Below are 21,218 nucleotides of genomic sequence, written 5' to 3' on the forward strand. Positions count from 1 at the left end.
AATCAAGAACTGTGTTCTACCTGGGTTAGGGAGCTGTGTGTGCTCCCAATTTTTGGTTGTGTGGAAGCAAGGTAGGGGGAAAACTTGGGTAGAACTTACTCGGGTTTTCCTCCTACTTAGCTTCCACACAACTGAAAATTGGGAGCATACACAGCTCCCAAACCCAGGTAGAACACAGTTTTCGACTGTGTGAATGACCTCAATATCGTACAAGGCGAGGAGCAGGGCTCATGAAAAACCAGTCAGGGACGTCCATTCTGAGGTTTCCATTCTTCATGATAATGAAGGCTGAATGTCATAGTTCCACTTCAGCCTCATAACAAACTTATTAACTGGTGACGCCAGGAAGGGTAGAATCTCTACCTGACGCCTTTCTACTTTTTCCTCGTAAATGGACTAGGAATGTAGAATAATTCATGACATATAACGGACTAGGCAATGCATGAAAAGGAGTGAACAGATTGCTATCTGAGTAACAAAGCGTATCTCTAAAAACTGAGTTCTTCATTTTTTAAAATGGAATAGTCATGCCAAGCTTGTCCAAACCATATGGCCACTGTAGGCCCAATTAATCACATTAATCTCCTGCTTCCTCAGTACTTTTTAAAAAGCAAATGCAACATATTAGGGGTGTGTATGGAACCCAGTGGGGGAAGTTTGAAGGCGGGGGGTTGACTTTAAGGGCGAGGGAGGGTGCACTTATCCCTCCCGCTGTTTCCCCCCTCCCGCTGACACTCCATTTGGAAAGGGACTATCGTGGCGGCAGTGCACCTCCCTGCTACCCCATTGCCTCCTCAGTCCTGATGTCACTGGAAGTACCCGACACACCTGTACACGTCGGCACATTGCGCTTGTGAGTGCACACACTGGGCACGTGAGCACAGCATCCACGTGCACACACCAACGTGCACAGGCACTTCGGGCCCATAAAGGGCCTCTGAACCGGTTCCGTGCACATCCCTACAACCTATACAAGTTCCCATTATTTGAGGTCTTTTCTGCAGACTTCAGGTCAGTTTTCTGCTCTTGAAGCAACTCAGCTACTTCAGTTGGGTCACATTCCTCCCTGAGTACCAACACTACAGACCATTTTCTAGATTAGCATACTTGACCCTATTCATCTTATCCCATTCATCTGCATGGTTTCATCAGGTATCATCACTCACCTGCACAGCCCCGACAACCATTTGCATTAAGAATAGTGCTGACTACCAAGGACATAGGGATGGTATATACAGTCCACTCTCACCCCCAAAGCAGCTGTATACTTGACACCATTATGTTCAATTAGAGATGGTGTCACACTCTCCTGAAATTAGCAAAATCAAAGTGACATTATCTCCTTACTCTTGCAATGGGCTTGGGGATCATCATGATTGAGGAAGGGTTGAGCTCCTCCTCTGCAAACACACTGTCATTTGGATAATGGGTGATGGTGTCTTTATGACTCACAGAGGTGGTTTCAGAAGGTCAAGTTTCCAGCTGCTATTATCAGCAGTCATAATCACAGTGCTTCATTCATCAAGGTTCTGAGGATTCAGCAAGCCAGCCTTAAGCTTCTGTGACTTTATTTGCTGAATTTTAATTGCATCCTGTCCTCCCTGATGTTATGTGCACTGTAGGATCAACAGCTGCACAATAGGCGGTGTAAGCACTGTCTACTCTACCTTCAAGCCAGTCCCCAATTTCTATTGACTCCTTCACTGTAAAGTTGGTTTTAACTGGCTCCTGTTTTTAGTTCTATTCTTTTTCTATTTTATCTGTTTAACTAATTTTGTGAGCTGCCCTGAGCAATAGTGCACTGGAGGGTACAAATATTTTAAATAAATAATAGATAACAAGAAAATAATATTAGCAGTACACAGGGCACTGGGGACTCATAAGATCACAGAAAAGCATTCTGTAGCCATGTCTGCTGAAGGATTAAAATTCTTCAGCTGCTGCAGATCCAGACTCATATTGTCTATCCATCTCCGTTTATTTTTCTGTGGGCAACCATAAAGGCAGGAAAAGATGAGGCATATTTGTTTAGGAGATGAGAGTTTAAAGGATTATACCAAAAGCAAAGCAGGGCAGACCAGGAACAAATCTGGAAAGTGGATGAATGGTCTATGCAGTGGTGGTTCAAGGCCTCTGTGTACCTGAATCAGGGACCTGGATGCCACCCACCTTTCATGTACCCTCCTCGGCCTCTTTTTTTAAAAAAGCAGAGAGCAGAGTGGCATCTTTCTGCCCTTCCCCTCCAGTAACCTGCTGCCTGAAGTGACTGCTTCGCCTCGCCACATGAAAGGGCCACCCCTGGGTTTATGGCAGAAAACGGGAGTCAAGAGGCTTAGTAGAAAAAGTTGCTGATTGTGTCAGATGCATTGTGATGATACTCCTCGGGTAGACTAGTTTATTATTATGAGTGCAATCACATCTAGACTCTCAAACAGCAGTACTGTAGCAGTAACCTCAGCAGTAAAGTATTCCATTCCTGTTCTATCTATACTATCACTCAATTTACTACCCACTGAGCTGGTAGTGAGGTCTGTTCAGAAGTGAAGTATTTTACTGCTGAAGTTACTACTGGAACAAATTCCCATTGCGTAGATGCAACCACACCCAATTACATTTGACACAAAAGTTAACGTGGCTTGCCTGGATGTCCAGATAATATCTTGTTATCGGATTATATATGCTTTAAAAGCAAGCCTGTTTAAAGGCACAGATGGCTTGTTAGAGTAAATCAAAGAAGTGGTACAGTTTGCATTAGCTGAGGATCTGTCTCCAAACCTGTCCATTCAATTCAGCTGCTTGAATGAATTCTTTTTGGTCTCCTTGCCATGTTTAATATTAACACTCTGTGGACACTGGCACAAAGGGTCCCTTACAAAGGTAAATCAGATTGATATTTCTTCTATCCAGCAAAGAAGGATATCTTTGCATGTCATTTCCATGGTAGATTTTCATTCTGAGCACAGGTTCTTGAAAATTCCCTTCTTTATCTTCTCTGGTGCTTTATTAAAAATACTGCTGGGATTCTGGCTTTCTTATATCTATAAAGGCACATCTGAAAGCTTCCTCAGGCAATAACCACCTTCCCTTTTTGTCTCTTCTATGAATGTCTTAAATAGCAGCTTAGTGTACATTCACAATGAATATTATTGTTTGCCTTTGGGGAAAACAATATTTTATCAACCACCACAATGATATTGACTCTTTTAGGACTATTCTTTCCATGGTACACATCTCCTATACTATCTCCCATTATTTTACTTTGAGTCTTAGGCTATAGGGCAGTTTTCACTGAGAGAATATGAATATGTCAAAAGGTGTTTTACACTCCTAGTTGCAGATGGAAGTTTGGAAAATAGTGCATTTCTAAAAGCTGAAACTAAGCCCTCCCCTCCCCAGAAGAGAGGGTTTTTTAAAGCCCCAAATATGTTGTTTGGAAATGCTCTGGCTTTTTTCCACCAGGCTTGCACACTTACTAGATGACACACTGTGCAAGACTCCATCTGCCTCCATCTGCCTAGGAACAGAAACTGCACCATTGTGCAAACACAGAATTTATGATAGAGGGCCACTGGAAATAAAGAGTGCTGGTTTAGGAAGGAGAGAGTTGACTGTGTCCCGTTTGCAAATTGTCCCCTTTGTGAAGCAGGGTCTGCCCCGATTTGCATTTGGATAGGTGACTACACATGTGAGCACTGTCTGCTATAAGACATTCCCATTAGGGGATGGGGTCATAGCTCAGTGGTAGAGCATTTGTTTGCTTGCAGAAGGGCCCAGGTTCACTCCCAGCCATCTCCAGATAGGGCTAGGAGAGACTCCTGTCTGAAACCTTGAAGAGTTGCTGCCAGTCAGTGTAGACAATACTGAGCTAGATAGACCAATGGTCTGACTCGGTATAAGGCAGCTTCATATTTTCCTAAGTAACTGCAGACATTCAATTCCTAGGCTGATGGAGCCTTGTGAAGTATTATTATTTATTCTTTTTTATTTATTCCATTTCTATAGTTGGTTATGACTCACTCATCCCACTCATTTCAATGGGAATACTCATGGGTAATTCAGTCTGCATGTCAGCCACTATTGCTTTTGCCTCAGTGAATCTGATCTCCTAAATATGGGCCATGTGGATATCCCAGAAAACGTGAAAACAATGGAATTTAATAATTTATTTACTAGTAAAAACTTTCACAGTGGTAAAAGAATAAGAAATGAAGCAATACTAAGGTTGAAATTTAGTTTGCTTGGTTGCTGAAACCAACTTATTCTCCAATGCTGTTATATAATCTCAAATTGCCACTTGTGTTGTTCTTACTAGCTCTAAAAGCACTAATTGATGAATTTGTGCACATAATCAATTTGTTCATTAGCCACAAATTAAAATTTGAGGTTTTAATTGGATTTTAAATGGAGCTGCCCTTTGAAATGGTGCTCAGTGTTGATGGCATTGTTGTAAACAACTATGTACATCTCTCAATTTGAGCGATGCATTAGCAGTGAATTTTTTTTACACAATATTTAACTTACTTAAGCAAGGAAAAAGTTTGCCATAGTTAAATATCTTTAAATTAGGGCTGTCAATTGTTTTAAAGATGTCTTAGTTGACAAGTCACCTGCTTTCAAACAATTAATTCATTGGTTCAATTTAAATACATTTCCATAACACCAAATACTCAAAATGAATCTTTCTGAGATGCTGAAAATATGTGAAATAAGTTACAATTTAATATACAGAAATCATTACTCATTGCTAGAAGGAAAGGCTATCAACAACCATACCTTTAAACTCCAACCCCACTGATGAAATGGGACTCCATCAATTCAATTTATTTATCTATCAAATTAATGCTTGCAGCTCTACTTCAAATGGATGGCATTTCCATCATATTTATTATAACTGGATAATTAACCAATCAATGGATTAAAACTAGATGGAAGATTGATTAGAAAACCTTGTACAGTTTTTGCAGTTCCTAGTTCTGGCAAAGAACGTTTTAGTTGCTTTTTTAGAGCTTGGTAGATCTAGCCTAGTCCTCTCCTTAGGTTATAAGAAGAAATTCCACTTATGGACAGAACAAAACATTGTTAATTATGGTATTGACTAGTGGCTAGAACCCTTCTATTCTTGTGTGGATATAGTTATTCGATGTACTGTAAAATTATGGGAAAAGGGTTAAATCTGACATTTCAAGGTTGGTTAGAAATATATGCAACATGACTTGCCCTGGCATCAAACATATGGTTGTGCAGAACTAGTGAGATTATTTTGTACCTGTTACACATAATCTAATCATGTTGTACCTTGTACTAGATAGCACAGAACACTGGGGGTGGCTTCACATATGATGAAGAAGTACTGATGAGCAGAAGCATGAGACTTGGAAAAGTGGAGGCGGAAGCGTTCTTCCGTTGACATTTACTCATCTCATATTTAACACAGGTCTATACATGCAGCAGAATGAGGTGCTAGAATGCTAGAGTGGTAGAATAGACTGCACCAGTTCAGAACACAGGTAGAGAACCATATTTTGAATGCTCTTTATTAAAAAAAATTTTTTTTAACTCTTTGCAAGCAGAAAACTAGCATGGAAGTAAAAGAGATGAGAGACAACTTTCCCCTTGATGCCCTGCTTGTTTTATCTGCAGGGAGTTTTTATGTGGAGGAGTATCCAAATAAGGTATTCCACCCTGCAATATGAAGTGCCCCAGTCCGTTTGGTAACCTCATTCTACTGCATGTGTAGAACAGACATGAAAATGTGGACTAGACCCAACATTGCAATTGTGGGAAGCATGGGTGTTACACTGGTTTTTTTTAGCAGCAGATGTATAACATATGGAATGGCTTCTGTTCTCCCCCCTCCACCGTCCCCTTCTCATTACACTATGTAAATGCATCTGGGGAACCTCACAGGCCCAGATTTCTCAGACTCATGTGCACAGGTGCTTAAAGATGTGTGTACATGCATATTTTATTTCCACACTTCAAGGCTATTTGCATGAGCAGCTGCAGCAGGTCAGGAGTGGGAAAACCAGGGTAGCGAGGCTCATATGGAGCTTCAAGACCCACTCCAGCCCCGCTGCTTCAGAGAAGACCTACCCAGAAATGAAGCCCAACGTTTAACCTAGGTTACAGGGGCAAAGCCCTATCTTACCCAAGCAGCCCTGATCATGACTGGCCTGGCTTTCTAAATAGCACAGAGTGTCACTTGAAGAGCGGCCAGGAAGCTGGGAGCTGCAGTATTTCCACGGGCGGCCTCTTGGCTTCCTGCGCAATGCATTGCGGAATACTGGAGGACTTCCTTCTCCAGTTCCCAAATGTAGTAAGCTCTGCCATGCTGATCATGTGGGCATGCGGCACAGCAGAGCACTATAGCCACTGTGCACATGTGAGGGAAAGCAGGTATACTCCTGCCTGCCCCGCCCCCACCCGCCTGGCCATCAGATCATGAAAATAACCTTTGTATGTATTTGCTGTGGAAATGCAACACTTTCCTTCAACAATCATAACATGTAGTGCTGCTCTTAGATTTCCATCTAAAAATAAGAGAGGAGGTATTGTGGGAATAGAACAATATGAATGAATCAGAGGCGTAACTAGGGAAAACGGCACCCGGGGCAAGCACTGAAATGGCGCCCCCCTGCGCCCCCCACCCCCCCAAACATACTACATTATACTTAGGTTTTTCCTCACAAGCGCCCACCGCCGCCGCCAAGCCAGGCCACTGACTGGCCGCCAGGCGCCAGCAAAGCAATGGGGGGGGGGCCGCGGGCGGCGCGGAAGGGACCGCTCGTGGGGGAGGGGGCGCCGACGCGCTCCCTTGACTGCTGCAGTGCTGCTACACTGAGCAGGAAACATTTGTATTAACAAAAAATAAAATAATAATATTTTTTTTTGTCATGGCGGCGCCCCCCACGTGACCAGAAAAGATGGCGCCCAGGGCACATGCCCCCCCTGCCCCCCCTATAGTTACGCCTCTGGAATGAATGCATGAATATTAGGGCTGTGCAACACAGCTTCAGGGGCCTGTTTGGCTTCATCCTGCTTTGGCCTGAAGCAAAGCGCCATCTGGTTGGGGCTGAACTGGGATGAAGGTGAAGCAAAGTGGGTTGAATCCTTTGGCTCCCCTAAAACTTTGCTTCAACCTTTAAAGCTTCTTATGGGGACAATATAAACATAAGAAAAGTCCTGCTGGATCCAGCCAAAGGCCCATCTAGTCCAGCATTTTGCTTAATGCAGTGGCCAACTAGGTGCATCTGGAAAACCCACAAGAAGGGGGAAAGAGGGGAACTGCCCCTTCCCATGGGTGTTCCGTAGCACCTGGTGTAAAGGGCCATGCCACCTCTGATCTTGATGGAAATATAAAGCTACTAGGGCCAGTAGCCACTGATAGCCCTCACCATGAATTTATCTAATCCCTTTTTAAAACTGTCCAGATTGATGGCCATCACCACTTCATCCAGTGGCAGTGAATTCCATAGTTAAGCTACATATTGTGTAAAGAAGTTCTTCCTTTTGTCTGTCCTGAATCTCTCAAGATTTAGCTGATTTAGACATAAATCATTTATGTCTGGGTTCTAATATTATGAGAGAAGGAGAACAACTTCTCTCTAGTCACATTATGCATAGCTTTATATACCTCTATCATGTCCCCCCTTACCCACCTTCTTTCTAAACTTAAAAGTTCCCAATGTTGCCAAAGTTCATAGGGGAGCTGCTCCAAACCCTTGATCATTTTTATTGCTCTTTTCTGCACCTTTTCTAGTTCTACAATATCCTTTTTAAAGTTCTAAAATGTCCTTTTTAAAGTGCCCAGAACTGTATGCAGTATTCCAAGTGTGGTCACCGGGGGCAGGAGACAAGCCACTTTTCTTTACCTTCACTCTTGGCTGCAATGAAGCAGGCAGCTGTCTTCTGCAGCTTGACTTTTAAAATGACTTTTTTCCCCTTCCCCTGAAATCCTGGAAATGGCATAGGTGCTCCTGGGAAATGTAGTCTTTTTGGCAGCTGCAGCAGCTACAAATTCCAGGAGCACTTGCACCATTCCCAGGACTCCAAGGGCAAGAAAGAATCAAGTTGTTCTAGTAAGAACTAATCAGCCTACTTTCCTTTCTTTGTCTCTACAACTGGACTAAATTTGGTTCAAACTGGGGCCCACAAGCAAGATCTGTTGCACCTCAAATGTTCATGCATCTGCCATCTTGGATCGGAGTGGATAACATAATTGAGGTGTCCCTGTGAGTCACTCACTACAACTGTACCAAATTTGGTCCAAATCAGTTAGGAAGTCCTCAAGTTAGTGCATGTGTGCCTCAAATTCACACATCCACCATCTCAGATTGGGGTGGTTGACGTCATCACAAACCACAGCAATGAGGTTTCCCCATGGGCTCCTACAGCTGTAGCAAATTTGGTTCAAATGGTTAAGCAGTTCCTAAGTTAGCCCACTTGTGCCTCAAAAGTGTATATGTCTGCCAACATGAATCAGGGTGGATGACATCATCACAGGCTATGCCATTGAAGTGTCCTTGTGTGCCACTCTGCAACTGTACCAAATTTGGTGCAAATTGGTTAGACAGTCCACAAATTAGCCCACTTGCACCTCAGTTTGTTCGTTTGTTTATTTAACATATTTTTATACCGCCCAAAATGCAAGTTCTCTGGGTCGTTTACAACAAAACAATAAAAACAACAGATAAAAAGATTACATCATTACAACAATTAAAATTTAAAATGTTAAAACGATTAAAAACACAATTAAAACAATATCTAATTAAAAGCCTGGGTGAACAAATGCATCTTGACTGCCTTTTTAAAAGTTGTATGAGATGGGGAGGCTCTTATTTCAGCAGCAAGTGTGTTCCAAAGCCTCGGGACAGCAATGGAGAAGGGCCATCCCTGAGTAGCCTCCAGATGAGCTGGTGGCAACTGCAGACAAACCTCTCCAGATGATCTCAATGGGCGGTGTGGTTCATAGCAAAGAAGATGTTCTCTTAAATTCTCAGGGCCCAAGCTGTTTAGGGCTTTATAGGTTACTAGTATTTTTAAGCCCGTTAAAATAACGGGCGCTAGTACCTTTTTTGTTTGTTTGTTTCCTTTATTCCTTCTCCCTCTCTCTTTCGCCCTTCTTTCCTTTTTTCTTTTTCTCTCTCTCTCTTTCACTCCTTCCTTTTCTCTTCCTTTTCCTCTGTTTCCTTTCCTTCCTTTCTTCTCTCTCCCTTTCCCTCTCTCTCCTTTCCTTCCTTTCTTCCACCTCTTCTCACTCCCATCTTTCTGGTTTCTTTCTCTTTTCTTCTTTTCTTTCTTTAACGGGCTTGTTCTTTGGGGCTGGCTGTTCCTCCCTCCCTCTCTCTCTCTCTCTCTCTCTTTTTGTCCTTCTCCCTCACTCCTTTCTCCTTTTTCTTTCTTCTTCCTTCCTTACTTCTCTCTTTCCTGCTTTCCCTCCCTCCCTCCTTGTTTCTTTTGTCCTTTTCCTTCCTCTTTCTTTTCTCTCCTTCCTTCTTTCCATCTTTCTATTGTCCTGTCTCCCTCCCTCACTCCTTCCTCTCTCTCTCTCTCTCTCTCTCTCTCTCTCTCTCTCTCTCTCTCTCTCTGTCTTTGCCTTCCTCCCTCAGTCCCTGGCCCATGTTAGCTAGTAGACCTTTGGTTCCGCCTATTTCCGCTTCCTCTGGCTGCACCACGTCCTCCTCCTTTTGGCTGGATCCAGTGTTTTCTCTGGTCTGGAGTGGGGTTCTTTTTCTGATTGTTTTCCCCTACTCTCTCTCCCTGTCTTTTGACCCACACTTGTGTATCTGTTTTCCTTCCTCCCACCCCACCCTCTTGTTTTCTACCCTTCCCTCTCCCGCACTCTCTTCTTTCCTTACCCCTCTCCCTTGGCCCTCTGTCTCTTTTTTGCCTAGAATCAGACCAAAGGGTGGGTGATTTCTCTGGATTTGTCCTGAAATCGGGCAAACTAAGCAAACCCGGCGCATTCCTCCCACATTAGTGGCCATGGCTCCGCAGAATGCGCCTGGCCAGCCCTTGCTTCGCCGTGACTGCCTGAGTAGGTGTAGCTGAGGCTCAGCCCGTCCTGCCCTCAGCCTGACTGACAGGCTCAGCAATGAGGGAGATGCCGGCGCTGAGCATCTGCCATGATCTCTCTTGCTGCCCAGACTGTCAATCAGGCTGAAGTGGGGCTGAGCTGAGCCCGAGCATTTCGTCAGCCAGTCAGGAGGAGGGAAGGCGGGAGAAGCTGCTGCCGGTCAGTTCTCCCCCTTCCCCTCCCCAAGGATTCGTCTCTCCCCTGGCTTTGGAAGCCGAGGCGAGCCTTCCGATCCTGAGCAAAGAGCGTGGCATGCTAGTGAGTCAGGGAGTGGGAGCGGGAAAAGCGAGCATGGCACGGCGTCTCAGCTTCAGGGGCACGGCGCGTCCGCCCGGCTACACTGGCCAGAAGAACTGGGGCATGGCGGGCTGAGGAACGGTCCGGGAGGGGAAGGCTGCAGCAAATAAAGGGTAAACCTCACCCCTTTGCTTCAGGCTCCTTTTCTCTGTTGTGTGGCACACTCAGATTTAAACCTCTCTCTGGGTTCAATGGGTATATTTACTCCCAGGCGGGTGCGGGTCTCCCGGTCCGTTCTCCTGGCCCGCCCGGTCCTGCCCCCGCTGCTTCTCTGGCTTCTGGGGTTTTCCCCTCTCTGCCGCTACCGCCTCTGCTCCTCCTTCTGCCCTCCCCGGTCCCCGCTTCTGCTCCTGCGGCCGTTTCTTCTTCCTCAACATGGCCGCCCGTGTCCCTGTGGCCGTATCTTTCTCGGATGTTCTGGGCAAGCGCTCCGCGCATGCCCAGAACGGCCGAGAAAGACACGGGCCGCAAAGACACGGGATTACAACCAAGGGTTTTATTATAGAGGATAACTAACACCTTGTATTTTGCCCAGAAACATATTGGCAGCCAGTGTAACACCTTCAACACAGGAATAATATGGTCTCTCCTAGATGACCCAGAGACCAGCCTGGCTGCCGCATTCTGAACCACCTGTAGTTTCTGAACTATGTACAGGGGCAGCCCCACATAGAGCGCATTACAGTAATCCAGTCTGGAGGTTACCAGCAGATGTACCACTGTTTTGAGGTCATCTATCTCAAGAAATGGATGCAGCTGACGTATCAGCCGAAGCTGATAAAAAGCACCTCTGGCCACTGTCTCAACCTGGGACACCAGGGTGAGTTTTGAGTCCAGAAGCACCCCAGACAGCATATCTGTTCCTTCTGGGGAAGTGTGACCTGTCCACAACTGACAGTTCAAAATCATCTCCCGAATTCCAACCCCGCACAATAAGTACCTCCGTCTTATCTGGATTCAGCCTCAGCCTGTTACCTCTCATCCAGCCCATCACTGCCTCCAGGCAGGCATTTAGAGAGGTTATGCCTTCTTCTGATGATGCTGACATGGAGAAAAAGATTTGGGTGTCATCAGCATACTGATAACACCCTGCACCAAATCTCCTGATGATATCTCCCAGAAGTTTCATGTAGATGTTAAACAACATTGGAGACAATATGGAGCCCTGAGGGACACCATACCAAAGTTCAGATTTTGAAGAACAGTCCCCAAGGGATTCCATCTGGAATCTGCCTGAGAGGTAAGAGTGGAACCATTGCAAAGCTGTGCCTCCCAGCCCCGACCCCCTCAGATGCTCCAGAAGGATACTATGATCAATAGTCTCAAAAGCTGCCAAGAGGTCCAAAAGGACCAATAGAATCACACTTCCTCTGTCAATTCCCAGTTGGAGATCAACCATCAGGCCATACAAGGCAGTCTCCACCCCATAGCCCACCCAAAAGCCGGTCTGAAACAGGTCTTGATAATCAATTTCATGCAAGCCTGCCTGGAGTTGGGTGGCTACCACACTCTCAATTACCTTGCTCAGCCATGGAAGGTTGAAGACAGGCCTACAGTTGCTCAACTCTGAAGAATCCAAGGCAGGCTTCTTCAGAAGTGGTCTAATAATTGTCTCCTTAAGGCAAGGAGGTATCCTGCCCTCGTTCAGAGAAGCATTTATGATCTCTACTAGGCCTTCTACAACAACCTCCCTGCCAGATAGTATTAGCCATGTTGGGCAAGGGTCAAGAGAACAGATGGTTGGCCACATCGCTCCAAGCAGCTTGTCCACATCCTCACATTTCACAAACTGAAACTGATCCAGCCTAACCACATAAGAGGAGTCGCTGGACACCTCCGATTCAGACACTGCAGTAATTGTGGGGTCTAAATCCAAGTCGGCCTGAATACGAGAGATTTTATCCACACAAAAATCATTAAACACATCACAGCAGGTAATAGATGGTTCCAAATTCTGGTTCAAGGGAGGAAGGGCACTCACTAGCCCTCTCACAACCCTGAACAACTCCGCTGGATGTGAACTTGCAGACACAATATGGGCTGAAAAGAATTGCTTCTTTGTCACCTGTATTGCCAAAGCATAGATCTTCAAATGTGCTCTATGTTGAAATCTGTCAGATTTGAGTCGAGTCTTCCTCCACTTGCGCTCCAGTCATCTACTTCACCGCTTCAGCCTGCATAGTTCTTCTGCCAAGGGGCCAATTTTGAAGCAGGTCAGAGGGGACGCTTAGGTGTGATCGTGTCTACTGCCCTGGTGAACTTGCTGTTCCAGTTCTCCACCAGAACATCAACAGGATTACCAGCAGAGCCAACACTAAATCCCTCCAAGGCTTCTTGGAACTCTATTGGATCCAATAACCTTCTCGGGCAGACCATTCTAATGGGCCCTTGCCCCTGCAAAGGTGGGATGTGACTGTGAATCCAACCTTAACCAGTGTGAGTCTTAACATTAACCCACTGTGAGTCCAACCTTAACCAGATAAGGGTCTGTCCATGACAATGGGGAAATCGCAGGAGTCCCCACCCACAGAACACCACCCTGATCAGAGTGAAAGACCAGATCAAGCATGTGACCTACAATGTGCGTCAGTCCCAAGACTCTTTGGGATAGGCCCATAGTTGTCATGGCCGCTATGAACTCCTGAGCCACCCCAGACAAATTGGTCCCAAAGTGGACATTGACGTCCCCCAGCACCACAAGCCTGGGAGACTCCAACGCCGAACCTGAGACCAAGTCCATCAGCTCAGTTAGAGACTCCATTGGGCAGCAGGGCAATTGTTACTCCAACAGAAGACCCAGTCTATCCTTGATCCCCAAACTTAGGTACACACATTCAATATGGTCAGATACTTCCACAGGGATCCTGGTCAGGGAGAGGTTATTCTTATAGACCACAGCCACTCCACCTCCCCACCCATGTCCCCGCACCTGCTCCTCAACAGAGTATCCAGTGGAGGGAGAAGCTGGGACTAGACTGGGCCACCAGCCTCCCACAACCAGGTCTCTGTAATACATAACAGGTCTGCCCCTTCATCCAGAATCATCTCATAGATGGTTTCCAACTTTTTCTGGACAGACCTGGCATTATAGAGGAGCAAGGTGAGGGTCTGTGGGAGGTTGGCACTGCTCTCCATGGTCAAAGAGCTGGCAGGGCAGCCGGTAGGGGAAACAGCTAATAGATTTCTGACTTCCATTCCCCTGAAATGAAGTGCTGACCTGCCAACTTTACTTCTTCTATTCCCCACCACCAGAATAGCCACCCCACAGTCAGTGGACACCCCCCCTGACTCCCCATCCCCAGACAAACCAAGATACATCTAAAAAACCCAGGACCCAAAAACAACAGAAGCCAAAAAATACCACCTGGCCCTCACCCTGATTGCCCCCCCCCCACGTGGCTCCCCCAAAGGGGCAACCCCCCCTTCGGCTGATACGCCAGCTGTGCCCGTTTCTCGAGATCAATGACCTCAAAACAGTGGTACATTTGTTGGTAACCTCCAGACTGGACTTCTGTAATGCGCTCTACGTAGGGCTGCCTTTGTACGTAGTCCAGAAACTTCAGTTGATTCAGAATGCGGCAGCCAGGTTGGTCTCTGGGTCATCTTGGAGAGACCACACTACTCCTCTGTTGATGGAGCTACACTGGCTGCCAATAGGTTTCCGGGCAAAATACAAAGTGCTAGTTATAACTTACAAAGCCCTTAATGGCTTAGGCCCTGGGTATTTAAGAGAATGTATTCTTCAGTACAAGCCCCACCGCCCATTGAGGTCATCTGAGGAGGTCCATCTCCAGTTGCCACCAACTCGTTTGGTGGCTACACAGAGACAGGCCTTTTCAGCTGCTGCCCCAAGATTGTGGAATGCGCTCCCTAATAAGATATGAGCCTCCCCATCTCTGGCAATTTTAAAGAAACTACTGAAAACGCATCTCTTTAACCAAGCTTTCTCAGCTTTTTAAAACTTGTTTTTAAATTGTTTTGGCTATTTAATTGGTGTTTTATGATGTTTTAATTGTTAATTATTATTTTATGTAGTTTATGATTTTTGTTTTGTTAATTGATTTTAATGGTGTTTAAATGTAAACCACCCTGAGCCTTTTGGAAGGGTGGTATAAATTTTTTAATAATAATAATTATTATTATTGTATGTACATAAAGCATATAAAATTTTGGATGCTCTGTGAATGAAAAATACCAACCCCATGCTGATAATGTGGATGAGTTAAGATTGTGAGGTCATTCACATGACTGGAGGGTGGGGGCAGGGGAAAGGCTTGGCTTCACTCGCCTTCCCCCCAGACAACTGACATAATGTTGGTGGGAGCAGTGTCCGAGCTCCCACATGACACATCCCAGCCTCCGGGTATACCACAATGCACTGCATGCCGAGCTCAGTGCATTGGGGGATTCACCCAGGAGATAGGTGCTCTCGGCAGCTGTCTCTGTTTGAGGCCAGGTTGGAAGCAGCCCAAGCTTGCACACAAGCAGGAAGCCTGGGTTAAGGGAACATTCGCTCCCTTAATCTCTGCTAAAAGCCAGGCTAAAAAGCCAGGCTAGGCGGTGCAGCTCCGCTGGGATCAGGCCCTATCCTGGCAGTTCTCATGCACAGCCTAAAGCAGGCTGGGCTTCCCTAGCCTGGGTTAGGCTGTGTGTGAGAACAGCCTTGTTGTGTGTCATTTGTTTGTAGTTTAACCTTTCATTTCATGTACCCAGACTCCTTAAAATTGTTAGAATTCTTGCCTCCTTTATGTGTTAATGTAATGCACTTCATCTTTACTCTTGTTTTTCTTTAAACTGAAAGCCAGTAAAAATAATTGCATTTGTGATATTTGGGGTAACTACCCAGGTACGTACTTGGATTGGTCGCATTCCTCCTTCCCAGGCTATTTTTGTAGATAAATTCATGGAGGATAATCTGTCAATGACAACGAGTCATGATGGATATTTGCTGCTACCACTAAGTTCAGAGGCAATTTGCCTTTGAATACTACATGCTGGCAAGCAACAGCAGGAGAGGGCTATTTGCCTACATGTCTTGGAAGTCTACATTGACTTCCCAGAGCCGTTGGTTGACCACTCTGTGGAACAGCATGTTAGTCTCTGTGATATGATCCAGTAGGGCTCTTCTGTTTGTGTGTTCTTTTGTTGTTTGTGAGCATTCTTTCCATCTTGGTGTAAAAGTAAGGTAAAGGTAAAGTTGTGCCATCGAGTCAGTGTTGACTCCTGGCAACCATGTGGTTTTCTTTGGTAGAATACAGGAGGGGCTTACCATTGCCATCTCCTGCGCAGTATGAGATGATGCCTTTCAGCATCTTCCTACCTCACTGCTGCCTGATATAGGTGTTTCCTATAGTCTGCGAAATATACCAGCGGGGATTCAAACCAGCAACCTCTTGCTCCCTAGGCAAGTTACTTCCCCGCTGCGCTATGAGGTGGCTGGTATGGTATGAAAGTACCATAAGCTAAAATCCTGTTCAGACAGAAATCTGCCCCCATTCCAGTGTCTCTGACTTGTGCTGACACCCTAACCCCCGAACAAGTAGGATTCCTAGTTGGATGGAGCACTGTATATGCATCCTGCAGACATGTGTTTGAATGTACACAAGGTGGGAGCCTGATGCCTTCTCCATACATGAATTCATTGTATGCGTGGAAGACAAGCCCTGTAGTCTGAACAGGGCTTAAGTGTTTGTCTATACAAAACTAAGTACATGTAGATCTCTGATGTATGTAAATTTGAGTATATTTAGAGTATTGTATGAACATTGATAAGATCTGAAGAGCAATTCAATAAAGTGTCCTTGTAATTGTACTGAGCCACTGGTAATTTTCATCTGAGAGATGGTGCCACCTTCTTGAGATGGTCACTGGCATAGACTTGCTTAATAAGGATTGGATAATGGCATCTCCAATGAAACGCTTGATGTAAGGTATTGTTTAGCCCTCAGGACTATTGCCCAGTTGCCTAGGCAATGCAAGGATACATCCCTATCTTACAGTGCTGTACTGGAAAGCTTCAGCGCACAGTGGGAAAAGAGGAGCATTGCCAGTTGCCTAGGCAAAGATGGGAAGTTCCCATGCTGTGCTGTAACTTCAACTTTTTTCTCCTATTTAACTATTTTGTAAAGCTTCAGGAATTAAGGGGAAGCCAGCCAGCATAAGCCTGAAGCACTAGAAGTAGCCAAGCAGCATGGTGGGAAAAGGCTGCCTTTATTCATTACAAGAATAAACATTAAGGAGTGAGGTGCAGGAGGATTGGGGAGATTTCAGAACTAGGTGACAGCCAGGGGGATTATATGGGGGTGAATTTGGCTACCACTGTGCATGCATGATTCATCATAAGTACAATCTCCATGTCACTCCACTGAAAACGTCTGCCCAGAGACATAAGTTTTTGGCAGTATAAAAATATGTAAAATAAAATAAATAAAACAAAGTGCTCAATGAATTTCCAAAATCAACATACATTGCCTTTCTTAAAAAAGAAAAACCTAGGCCAATAACTTAAGACAGTTGAGAAGCTTGGATTTTATTTTTAAATCCTTCTGCCTCTAGTTATAACAACTCAGCCATTTTTCACCTACTTCTTTGCATTTGGACATGCAGGCTGTGTATGCCTCACCTGAGGAATCCTCCTACCAAACTACATACTGATGGGGCAAATTACTTTGAACTGACATCCCATTTCCAACCCACCCTTTACTTACCTTTAGTTCAGAGTGGAGCTTGGGCACCACAAACTCCATTTCTGCAGCATCAGCATTACATCTGAATGCTGGCACCACAGTTTTGGGCCCACAGAGCTGGAGTTGAGGGAGAAGGCTCCTCCAGACCGATTGGCTGTACAGGCTGTCCTTCTGTCAAGAAGGAAGCCTTCACAGCCAGTTACCTTGCCTCTCTGTAGCCTTACTGACTGCAGAGAGGCAGCATCCCCCAACATCTGAAACTCCGAACGTGGACCGGAGAGTGAGGGGAGGGGTGTGTGGAACCGTGGGTCCAATGGTTCTGCGTTATGTTTGAATGGGGCCAATGAATTGGGCTGTGAGGCACTGGAAACTATAGTTCTCCTTCAATGACAAACCACTTTCCCCTCCACCTTTTCAAAAGTAAGTTGGTTGGAGGGAGCAGCAGGGAGGGCAGGTGGAGAGCTTACTGACATGCACCAACATTTCAAGCTTCCTCTGAGAATTCTCAGTTGAACAAATCTGCATGTTTTTCTGAGGTGTGTCTTTTTTTAATTCAAAAACAGACCTAGTAACAACATGAGCCAAGAGAAACTTACCCACCACAGTGCAATACAGATTTATTTGGCTGAATCTCTCAATGCCAAAGGGAAGTCATGTCAGTGTCCTTCAAAACCCATCTTACTTCCTGCAGTTTTAAGCACATCTTTATTGAACACATTTCTGGAATATCAATTTACTTTACTTAGTCATATCTGAAAACAATATCTTACAATCAGTAAAAAGGTTGTCCTTTACATTATTTTAATTCATTTTCTCTAACCCATCCTTTTTTTTTTTACAAGACCGAGGTCATTCTGTCCAGAATGAATAACAATACAAGATGGATAGTTTAAGATTGCTATTCATCTTCACTGATGTTTTCTCTCATATCCCAAGACTTGGCAAAACACTTTTGCTATCTCATCTGTCCTCTTCTAATTCATTGATCTCTTTCCATCCAAGATTTGTGAGTATGTGTTTTCATTAATACCAACTTTTTCTAGTCTTGTAAAATGAGAGTCTCCAGTCATACAGACATTATTGATACACCCTACAAAAACAGAACCCATTGTATAGGTATCCACTATACACCTTATCCTGAAAACATAAAATGATTTCAAAATATTTCTTGAAAAATAGAACAAGTAAATATACCTCCTGCCAAAGCACATTTCAACACACTAAAAAGATTAAGGAAAAGTAGTACCCACCAATAACAGAATCTTCAAAAATATATGATAAAGTTATACTAGTCTTCAACATGACTTACTTAATAAACCTTAAATTCCATTACTGAATATGAAAAAAATTAAACGAACATTTCCCCATATGCCGCAACTTTCAAATATCTAAAGCACTATTGTATATAGTACTACTGCCAATATACAAGGATGAAATATACACACAATATACACACAAAGAATCTGCTTAAATAGTATCCCATGGTTCGGCATACATACATCTGCTCCTATTTAACTCTCCTATGAACTCTGTATACATTCAGTTAAATAAGCTCACATAACTCCTTAATGTGGACCTTACTCTCAAGTCAGTGTGCACAGACTTGCAGCAGGTATGATCGAATCCAGACTTATAGTCCATAGGAACATAGCTGCCTTATGCTAAGCCAGATCATTAGTCCATTTGACTTAGTACCCTCTACATTGACTGGCAGCAGCTCTGCAGGGTTTCAGAGAGGGGTTTCTCCCAGCCCTGTTGGAGACGCTGGGAATTCAGTCTGGATTTTCTGCAAGCAAAGCATGTGCTCCAACCCTGTGCTACAGCCCCTCCCCCCAATCCAATTTTATGTATATTTAATCTCTCCCCAAAGCCCCATAAACCTAATCTTATGCATATTTAAGCAAAAATAAACCAGCAAAGTTACTGTTCAGGCATTATTCAGCACATCAGACTTGCTTGTAAATTCTAAACATCTAACTGATTCATTATAAACAGAATCAGCTTCTTGGAAAGTCCAGTCCTAAGAATGTTTACTCGTAACAACACTCATCTCTCGCCAACCGCGGGTTCCCCAATCATGGTTTTGAGTATCTATGACTGGGGAATTGTGGCAGGTCTCGCCAACTGCGACATGAGTATCCATGGTTTGGTGAGATTTTGTTGCAGTTGGGAGGGTTTCATTATTTTGGGGTGTCAGGGGTCATTTTGTGGGGCTGGGGTCATTTTTTGGGGTCTCCTTCAATCCTTTTATTCACTCCTGATGATTTGGGGGGATTTTGTTCTATTTTTCACTGTATTTTGCAGTCCTTTCATGACCATGATCCCCCTAACCCCGAGTTTGCCATTGATTTCAATGCCTCTCCAATCACGAATTTGCCAACCACGAGGTTTTCCGGGAATGGAACCCTTGCCATTGGCAAGGTATGACTGTATGAGCTTCAGGGCCAAAGATATGAACATAAGAAGAGCCCTGCTGGATCAGACCAAAAGCTCATCTAGTTTAATACCATGTTTCCCACAGTGGCCAATTAGATGCTTCTAGGAAGTCCACAAGGAAGAGATGAAGGCAAACCCCCTCTCCAGTTAGTGTTCTCCTGAAACTGGTTTTCAGGGTCAGGGGCATATTGTCTCTGAACCTGAAGATAGCATATAGCCATCAAAACTATTGATACCATGTAACTATTGATACAAGCCATTGATACCATGTTGCCCTACTAAGGACCATACTGAGGTATGTGTTTTTAGAGCATTACATACCTCCAAACACTTAAGCGAGAAGTCCTGTTTTGGTAAATGAAGTTTTCTTTGTCATAAGCTTTCAAAGGATATCCTCCCATTCCTACTGTTAATAAGGCCTCGTTCCCATGACTATGCTAAGCATGGTTAAAAGGCAGACACAATCACCGAGCCCCATGTGCTCCCACCGAGCATGACATGAGAACCCAGAATTTCCTTATGTTGATAAGTGGTGTATAAATATTCATCTTATTTGTATTCCAAATATCATATTCTGAATATCCTGGGAAATCTCAGCCAAACAGCTGCAGCTGAACTGTATTTAACTGGGATAGATAACAATGATCTGATCCTCATTGTTTATCCCAGTTAAAGGAAGTTCAACCACAGCTATTTGACTGGTATTACAAGACCCGGAAATTCTGGGTTCTCATGTCATGCTCCGTGGGAGCACATGGGGCTTGGCAATTGTAATCAATCTTTAACTGTGCTCGCTGTGGTCATGAGGATATGGCCCCTAAGTGGTCTAGGGGGCACGTTCTCATACATTTGAGACTGTATGCTCAATGTCTTTCTGAGATGGTCCACTAGGGAGACCCCATCATTGCCACACATGTGACTCAGCATATGTATTCAGGAAGGATCCAGGTGACAGGAGCCTGAATGCTGAATTGAAGTGTAGATATGATGCTTTTGTGGTTTCCATAGAAACATGTGATTGATTGCTTAAGGAGAAAACAGAACCAACTTCTTTTTTAAAAAGTGCCTCAGTGAATCATTATGAAGCATTACATTGCTCTGCTTGGTTATGCTGATATATATATATATATATATATATATATATATATATATATATATATATATATATGTATGTATATGGAATTAATGTGCACAAAATCTCCAGACAGGGAACTTTCCTTCAGAACCTGTGTAGGTGGAACCTATCTAGAGGGGAAACTTTCACATACAACATGTGGGAGAAAAAAGAAAATACAGAAGCACTGAAGAGCTGCTATTAAATATAAGCAATTTAAACAATTCAGCTAATTGTTTTATTCCCAGACTGAGGGCCAATCTAGAAGTTACCTTAATGTGGCTGCCAGGGGTGTAGGTAGGGGAGAGGAGGGGTCTGTGTTCACCCCTTTCCCCGGTGCCCCCTTGGAGTGAGGGAGATAATGAAGAAAATAGGGAGGGGTGGTTCTGGGGGGCCCTCAGGAGCTGGGGGGCCCAGGTTATTTCAACCCATCCACTCAATTATAGCTACACTCCTGGTAGCTGCCACTGAAAATGCTGGTAACACAAGTCCTTCCCTTCCGCCTCTGTAACATTTAGTAGAACTTTAATGTATGATGTCACAAAATTCCCCATTTTTCCTCCTCCAACTTTTTGAATGCATTTTAATAATGCTCTTATTAATAAGCCAC

General features: G+C 44.4%; 1 protein-coding gene across 4 annotated transcripts in view; it reads left to right on the plus strand.

Annotated features, from left to right (window-relative positions):
* Nucleotides 1-21,218, plus strand: part of LRRN2 (leucine rich repeat neuronal 2) — a 238,674-nt gene that overhangs the window by 88,110 nt on the left and 129,346 nt on the right. The window lies entirely within an intron of this gene.

This window comes from Hemicordylus capensis, chromosome 4, assembly GCF_027244095.1.
Source record: "Hemicordylus capensis ecotype Gifberg chromosome 4, rHemCap1.1.pri, whole genome shotgun sequence".
Lineage (NCBI taxonomy): Eukaryota > Metazoa > Chordata > Lepidosauria > Squamata > Cordylidae > Hemicordylus > Hemicordylus capensis.